The sequence below is a fragment of the Ammospiza caudacuta genome, chromosome 5 (genome assembly GCF_027887145.1).
Source record: "Ammospiza caudacuta isolate bAmmCau1 chromosome 5, bAmmCau1.pri, whole genome shotgun sequence".
NCBI lineage: Eukaryota > Metazoa > Chordata > Aves > Passeriformes > Passerellidae > Ammospiza > Ammospiza caudacuta.
The window spans coordinates 50,056,744-50,065,626 of NC_080597.1; the positions used below are offsets into that span (position 1 = coordinate 50,056,744).

At 44.8% G+C, this 8,883-nt stretch overlaps 1 protein-coding gene across 1 annotated transcript in view; it reads right to left on the bottom strand.

Annotated features, from left to right (window-relative positions):
* Positions 1-4,139, bottom strand: part of CNTN1 (contactin 1) — a 205,777-nt gene extending 201,638 nt beyond the window's left edge. Inside the window, exon 1 of the mRNA XM_058806137.1 lies at positions 3,966-4,139. The gene's annotated coding sequence lies outside the window, so the exon portion shown is untranslated. The remainder of the gene's footprint in view (positions 1-3,965) is intronic.
* Positions 4,140-8,883: the final 4,744 nt, after the last annotated feature.

Below are 8,883 nucleotides of genomic sequence, written 5' to 3' on the forward strand. Positions count from 1 at the left end.
TGCAAACAAAACCCAAATCATCTATTATTTTAAGTGCCAGCACAGAACCCTGCAAAACTTAGCTAAGTAAGAATACAGGATATGCTACAGTCAGAATGGCTGGTTTCTCTGCATAAATAGGACTATTGAGGTTGCTTGGCATTTCTATAGTTCACTACTACTTACAAATTTGTCCAAGTGTCCTGTGGGTCCTTGCTTTCTGCCAATGCATATAAAACATATACTTACACATCACATAAAAAAATTTAAGATTCCAATTTTTAAAAAGGAAAACCCCAATAATTTTTCTTCAAAAAATGTTTGTGACTATGGCTTGAAGCCATCAGCATAGACAGGCTTCAAGTTATTCTATGCTCTTTCATTTATCTCCGAAAATGTAACAAAGACCAACCAACTTCCAAGAAGAAAGTACTGCATTGTTTCGGTGGAGAAGAACAAAAGCCACCTTACAGTCTTTGAAGAAGAATAAAAATTGAGACCAATGTCTGCTAAAAGCACAGAAAAAGTGACTGCAGACTGCAGAAAGGAGACTAGACTGGGCTGACATAGCAAGTCAGGATGAGGAGGCTCCAAGGAATAAAGGAAAGTAAATTGACAAAAAGCTGACAGGAAAAAAGCAAGGAGTCAGGACTGGGTGAGATACAAAAGCAACATTTGGAATGGTCATGACCAGGAAGGAATACCTAAAACACTGAGACCAGCTACAGGACAATAAAGGCGCTGTCATTAGGATACATATAAATGATGAAGTGAAAAGGACCGTGCTTGCAGAAGTCGTGCAAAAGAGCCCTCGTGCACCACAACACATTCTAAAGCCTTCAGTACAAAGGACTTCAGTCTTGCACCACTTTTCCACTACCCAAGCAAATGCCCTACAAGGGACACCATTCTGTTTTACCACTGCTCTACATGAAAGGGACTGCACTCCTATAGTATCACTCATGGTGGTAAAAGTTCAGGAGCTTTTTGCAAAGGAATAAATTTTCCTGTTGTCTTTGTAACCACTGTAGGTCCAATACAGTAAAACAATAAGAAATTTACTCGGAGAATTGAATTTTTTCTGCATTTTCTTGGTTTGTTGTTTGTTGGCTTCTTTGATTGTTTGTTTTTAATTCCCTAAAATTTAATTTTCTAGGTTTTAAGGACATTTATGGGACACGTATGCATATTTTACTTCATAAACAACACAAAAGAACATTTTTAAGGTTACTAAATCAAGCACTCAGAAGGTGTAAAATGACAAACTGTTGTCTGTGCAACCACAATTAAATTTCCTTGAGTGTTTTTGGTTCACTTAAGTAGACATGTACTTCTTATTCAGTTACCAGTTACTGAAGATGATACAGAACCGAAGGCAGGTAGGACTTGTTTTGTCTGCTGAAGAACTGAGCTTGCAGAAAGAAAAAGGGACAGAGTTCTGTCATATGCCACAAAGACTTCAATGGCTAACACTCTCTCTTTTGTAGTTTCCTTCATTCCCCTTCCTGTCATGCAGCAAACCATTTAACCTAAAACTTCCATAGTTTGTAATTGACAGTAAATTCCTCTTTTTCCCCATTCACTCTGCAGACACACTCACAGATGTGGAGCAGCCAGGACTGTTACAAAAAGCAAGTAGCAAGTATAACTTGAGCAAACATATTTACAAGAACTGTAGAAATTCCAGACTGGACACCAAAAACGAGCAAATACTTTTCACCTAACTCTCTTTGTGCCTTTCTTCACCATCTGTAGAAGTGTTGTCTCACCTTAGGTAGTGTTTGATAAACTACTAGTGCTTTGTAGGGCATTCTGATCACATACTGATAAGCACTTTAGCAAAGCTCACACAGATGTTATCAGTTCTGTCTTCAAAGCAGAGCTGAGTAACACTGAATAAATAAATCATGGGCTCACACAATGATCAATGAAAAATACTGAATTCTCTCAAGTGATTTCAATCTATCCCATGCAGTGAAAGACAGGATTCCTGTGGAAAAAAAAATAGTATGTGATCATGAAATTAAGACTGTACCAGAAGTACATGCTCAAAAAAGCACTTAAAACCTCTTTATTCCATACCTTAATAATGTGAGATTTCTCTACAAAAGGTGTTTAAGACAGACACTCAATTTAAAATTCCATAAAATCAAGTAGGTTCTTGCATTACCATGAAGTTGCATTGAGGTTGCATTATATTTTAGCACCACTTAAAAGTGAAACTGGAAATCTCTTACTAGTTTAGAACAGCATTGTGTATAATACAAATATGGACCAGGACAGAAGTGTTTTGCTTAGGTTATTTTAATTTTTCCAAAATTTAGAGATAGAAAAGATCTATTTTTTTTATAATGTCAGCTATTGCTAAAGACAAAACCTGAGCATCTGATAACATATAACATATATTTGAATGCAAACGACCAAACAAAAGATTCATACTACCAAAAGTTTTCATAAATGTTAGGGCGAGTTCTTATTAAAGAAAATTTGGTGCATTATCATTTATAGAAGAATATGGACCAAAGATCATATTTTCACAGAGATCTGTACAGTATTTGCACTACAAGGACATTTAGAAGTTAGTAATGGTAGATGAAAAAAACCTGAGAATTTTTATAACTTCAAGTTATTTCAGAAAGCTTTCCCCTGTCTTGTGTAATTTCAAGGCCTGTGCTGATGCTTTTTAGTGGTTTACAATTCTATACAAAAGCGTGAAACTAAGTAACATATTGTTAATTCCTTCTTAGATACAGCCACCTCTGCACAGGTGGCTGCATTTTAAAGGCGTATTTTTCCCTAAGTCGTGCAGCCTAGTAATTACATAATGGCTTATTTTTCAAAACGTTAACAAACCCTTTTTAATGTGCTTTAATATAACTCTATTATAATATTGTTACATAACTATGACCATGCTAGAATGTAACACTCGAAAACATTCGCGGCTCCGAGGTCACACTTTACTTTCATTACTAAATGGAGCATAGTTGATTAACTGCATAGATAATCTCCCGTAGATTTCATAAACAGAATTAAACAGCGCTTCACAGAGCAGCTGCAATTCCTGAAGAGCCGCTCACCGAGGTGCAGGCTCAGCCCTGCCAGGTGCCTTTAGCGGAGCTCAGCAATGGCATTTCTGCCCTCACCGGCAGGTTACTACAGCCGCCCCCAATTACTGACATTTACGGAAACGCGGCACTGAAAAAAGGCATTATTACCATTTTACAGGGGGAAAACAGAGTGAAACGCTATCATTTTTACTGCAAGAAGGTGCACTAGAAAAAAAAAAAAAACCAAACCAAAAACCAACACCCTTTTTAGCCCGTCACCACTAAGCACACCCAAAACGCAGCGTACGGCGCGAGGCTGCGGCTGCTCCGGCACACACACCGTGGTGCCGAAATGATGCGCTGCAGGACCACGGTACGGACGCGTTTTTACACACGCTGCCAAAATCCATCCGTGCGCCGTGGGAAACGGGGAGGAACCGCGCACGAGGCGTCCCCTGCGGCAGCATCCCGGTCCCTCGGCAGCCGGCATCCCCCCCGAGCCCCCGACCGGCGGGGACAGCCCTCGCCGGGGGATTACCCGGGGCAGGCGGCCCGCTTTCGGCAGCCCGGGGTGCCGAGTAATCCCGTGCCCAGCGGGCAGGCTCCCTGGGAGGGAGCGGCTTCCCCCTGCCGCTCCGCTCCCCGCTCAGGGAAAGGGCCGGGAAAGGGCCGGGAAAGGGCCGCCGTCCCCGGCCGCCGCCAAGGAGGGGTTCCACCCTGGGCCGTGGTGGGGTCCGGGCTGCCCCGCCGCCCCGCACCCGCCCCAGCTCCCCGCCTTCCCCCGGCCGCACCGGCAACGTTGTGACTCGCCGCCGCTGAGGGGACCCAGCCGGGGCTGTGCCCGCTCCCCACGGCCGCTCTGCCAGCGCCGCTCGAACGCGGGACCCCGCTGCGCTGCGCGGGCGGGGGGCGCCCGCTGCGGTGTGAGCCCTGCCCTACCTGCGCAGTGCCGCCGCACGGCCGGGCTGTCACCCCGCGCCGCCCGCACCTCCGCTGCGCACCGGGCACGTCTCGGACGGCGCTGCCCGGCCGGCGCGCCTGCCTCGGCTCGGCTCGGCGCGTCCCTGCCCGCTCGGCAGGGCTGACAGCCGCCCGCGCGCCCCCGCCCCGGCCGCGCGCGGGGCCGCCGGGGCCGAGCGGGGCCGAGCGGGCGCGGGGAGCGGCGGCGGCTGATTGGACGGGGGTGATGTCACTCGTGCGCGCGCGCGCGAGCGGGAGCGCGCGGGAGCGGGGCCGTGAGGCGGAGCGGGGAGCGAGCGGGAGGGGGCCCCGGTGCCCCGTGTGCCCGGTGCCCCGTGTGCCCGGTGCCCCGTGTGCCCGGTGCCCATGGCGCGGGAGGAGAGCCGCGCTGGAAGCGGTGCGCGGAAAGCGGCGTGAGGAGTGCCGCGGGGCGGAGGCGCGCGCCGGGCGGCAGCCCTGGCTGCGGTGGGCGGGAGGAAAGGGGCCTCTGCAGAGCGGGAGGGGCGGAGGTGAGCAGGGCCGGGGGCGAAGGGGGCTCGGCATCCCTCCGTCCGCGCCCGTCCCGGCGGCCCTGACACATGCCTGCAGTGGAACAGCTCCCCGCGCTCTGCAGGGAGCGTGTGCGGCCCCGGCTGCTGCTCTCGCAGAGACACGCTCACACGTAGTGACAGACACACAGCCACGGGCGCAGATGGATACGGGCACGGCCACACGGGCACAGGCGTGCGCGCTGCACGTGCCCAAAGGGCGGGCGAAGCCCAGGGTAAGCTGCTGCCCCTACCCCGAGCGTGGCTCTCAGCCGCGCCGGCATCCACGGACCGCATAAAACAAGAGGCGGGAGGCGGGACAGACCGCAAGGATGCAGCTGGGGAAGAGTCGTGATGCTCGGGACCCCCGAGGGATGTGCTCGGCACGGCCAGGTTCAAACTTTCAATCCATACCCTCCTCACAAACTAGGAGAATGATTTTGAAATGACACGATTTGTCTTCAGCCTCAATTTTTTTTCTGAACTTTGCGTCTTTTATGTAGGACCATATTACTTAATTATTTTTCATTACCACAAAGACTAGCTATTTTTAAAGCATCAAAGCATTGTACCTTGAGCCCAAGTCCTATGGTACTATGGTATTTTCCACATTATAAGTTGCAGAAATCAAAACTCCCAGAGGAAAAAGAAAAGACAAATATGGGGCTTGCTGCATACCCCTTTGTAGAAAGCAAACAGGTCCAGAAAAGTGGAGACATGATCCACTGAAAATTCATGAGCTGCCAAATTTGTGACAACTGCTGCAGGAAGGCGTCATGAGGGACGGAACATGGAACCTAAGAAATTTTGGGACACGAGTTCACCCTGTATATGAAATGCAATTTTTGATGGCAGCAGGGGCTGCAACCATGACACTTTATATTTACAGAGAGTGACAGATAAGACACAGTTACTAGCAGGCACAGCAGAAATAACACTTGACTAGGTTGCACCACCTGCATGACAGTAACGAGCAGAGAGTGAAAAACTTCAGCTAGTCCAATGCCCTGAGACTCCTTGTTTATGATCAATTCTTATGGTGGGAGTAACAACAAAGCAACATTTCCCCTTATGAAAAATCAGGTTCCTGCAGTTCCTTTTTTCCCCTGACACTTGAAGTAAGGAGGGGAGGACTACTTCACTTACAGCTGTCATCTTGGGTAGTTCTCACATGTCTGAAAGGATTTGAACTCTAAAGCACAAGACAGCACTGACTTTGTGGCTTCACTGTTTGCTGATTGCACCAAATACGGTTATGTCAAGTTCAGTGAACTCGTACTCTCACGACCATATGAATCAGTAGCTTGTTCAAGAATAAAAAAGATGGTTCATAAAAAACCTCAACCAATATATTTTCATTTAGTCATTCCAGAGTTGAAGGTTTAGACTTGGGTCTTTAATTCCTGTATCTTAATGCAATACTGACCATTGTATGTGTACACAAACATTCAGAAGAGCTGTCACTGTTGGTGTGCTCTCAAAGCAGCAGGGACAGAAATTACATGCCAGAAAATTGGGAGAAAATTGGGTGGTTGCAAAAGCACAGAAAAAAATGAGAAATAAAGATTGAATAGCATATTAAGGTAAACAGGTTAGGTTATGCATATTGACACATATCTAGTCACTAAACAGAAGGCATTTGAAGTATTAGTGAGCTTTGCATCTCTGGCACAGACCTCACATGAACGTCAGTTTTTAGACACCTTAACTGCTTTCTTATGGTGAGGACTATAACAATTTCAGCCCTTGCTAGGATTTAGAGCAGCCTTACAACTGCTCTGAATGGCATTGTTCATTGCCCCAGGCTGCATTTGCTGCTAGGAGCTGTAAAACACAAAGTCAGCTCTAGGATGAGTTGTGCAGAAGGGCTGTGGCGTGTCCCCTCTGACGTACAGCACGGCTGCTGTATACTCTGCCACTGTGCATTTAACACTTACAGTGCTCTCTGAAGGATGTTCCTCCCTAATATTCAGTAATCTCAGTTTATGATTTCATTGCCAGAAGTTAAGATGGCTGTCTCACACATTTTGAAGCAAGGTATTTTTTTACTTAAGTATACCAGTGGGTGTCTCTGCACTGCACAGAACGTCTCTGTCTCCCCCTTTGCTTGATTCAAACGTCCTTCACTAGAGTCAGGGAGTCAGTAAAGCACAACAGAATTCATGCTAAAGGCAGAAACAGAGTGCTTTCAGCATCCTGTGCATTTGTAACCATCTGCTGCTCATTATTCCATAACACTCTCCTTACAATCTATGCGTATTTTAGTTCATATGCATACCTACATCCCTGGGTACTTGATTCCTGTCAGGGATTTGCTCCCTAGCTATGTCTATTTCATCCTTATGTTTGGATCCCAAAGGACTTTTGGGATCCAAACATAAGGATGAAATAGACATAGCTTCAGCCTGCAGCACTTACGGAGGGACAGCAACCACTGACCTCACTTCATATGTTTTACAATACTCTTAGGATCCACCATGGGAGGAAGGGGGGGGAGGGGGTATGAAACAGGGACAACAGCTTTCTGTTATTGTAATAAAATGGAGACAGAGGCCAGCATAAGCTTTATATACCCCTACCCAGTACCAGCAATCTTTTAGAGGATTAATGAGATTAGAAGCCCCTATTCTTTTGCTAATGGCTGTTTATTTGAAAAATGCCTTTTCTTGTAAACATACAGAAATGACCATATGTTACTCTGTACTCAGTGCTGCCTTAGGATACTGCTAAAAGCAAAGAATTAATATCATGTTTCAACTGCAAATTTTACAAAAAAAAAAAATAAATTTGTCCTTCAACTCTTTGTCTATAGAGTCTTACCTGGTTGAGGGTAATGCATAAAAATAGATTAAGACTATCCCTTTGAAGAATTGTGCTGCAGCTTATGCAGCTAACAATGCTAACAATCCATTTTAAAATCCATGGTTATTTGAATTCCACATGTATATTTGCAGAGATAATTTGAACTCTGGCTATATCCAAGCCTATCATCCATGAAATTGACACATGCAAGTTCCTCTTCATTGCTCCCAAATGTTGCAAAATATTTCCCTTGATATTAAATATTTTCAGATGAAAGGAAGTTTTAGAGTCAGACTTAACTGAGCTGAACACTATTCTTGTTGAATTCCAAGCTTTTCCACATTGAATGAAACACAACAGGAAGGTAATTTTAATTATAGAGCTTAAAATAGAACATACGGCATGACTCAAGGTTAAAATTAAATTCTGTACCATATGAGTTTATTCTCAATAGCTTGAAGTTTAATCATTGAGGCTGTTATTTCTTATGCTTGATCTCTTTTATGAATCAAATGTTTCTGGAAAATGATTCAGACATTTTTGAGGATGCTAAAGGATAAAATTAGATACTTGTAATGAGAAACAACTTTTTCAACCATTCTTGCAATGGGAATACTGTCCCTATATCCCTCCTCAGAAGGGATTAGGAACTTGAGGTCTGGCAAAAAAAAAAAAAAAAAAGTAGCTTAGAGCTCAGACATGTTTTTTTGTAAAAACAAAAATATTAATATCTGACAAGGAACTGGAGCAGGAGAGAAATTAAGAGGATGACATGATAATATATTTACAATCTGTTGATCACTGACTGGTGCCATATGCTCTGGATACCAGTCCAACTTTGGTCATTAGGTTGCTATAAGTTGTACTGGAGGTTGTTTAAGAGGCAGTCACATCATGTCATGGGTTGGGTGAATATAAAATTAGGTTTTCCTCTCAGCAGGCAGATCTCAATTTTCCTGTAAACCTACCCACAAATGAAAATATTTAACTTTTGCTTTAAATTCTTTTCTCTATGAGCTATTACTAGGATACCACAGCACAGACTACTCAAGTGCAACTTCAGAGAAGCAGAAATTGCCCAGATTCTCTCCTGAGTCAAAAGTACAATCTCTCACCAGTCCAGTCCATATTCCATGGATGCATATGGCCAGAGGCGCAGACAGGGCTCTCACTGCAAAACAAAGGACAAAACCAAACCAAACATTTTTAGAAAGTGGCTTGTGTGGCCCTGTATCAGCTATGTCTCTCATGTGATGTTGATTCTGTTGATTACTGTTGATGCCCACAGTAACTCATTTAGCCCAGGTGACAGACCATCATCTCATGAACACAAAATTCTGCAGTTTACTGACAGTGTCATATATAGGGAAAATATTTCAGTTTTCTTTAAGTATATGTGAAAATCTGCATAAACATTTTGGGAAAAGAGTACTAGTACTTATTGCTGTTTCAAGTCATTAAGAGATACTGTGTTACCTTTGTTTTCTCATCCTAATATTTTTCTTACTCTAATCTTATGCATTAGAGTTTTACAAGGGCTTCGTGGGTTTTCCTTTAAGAATCCCTGT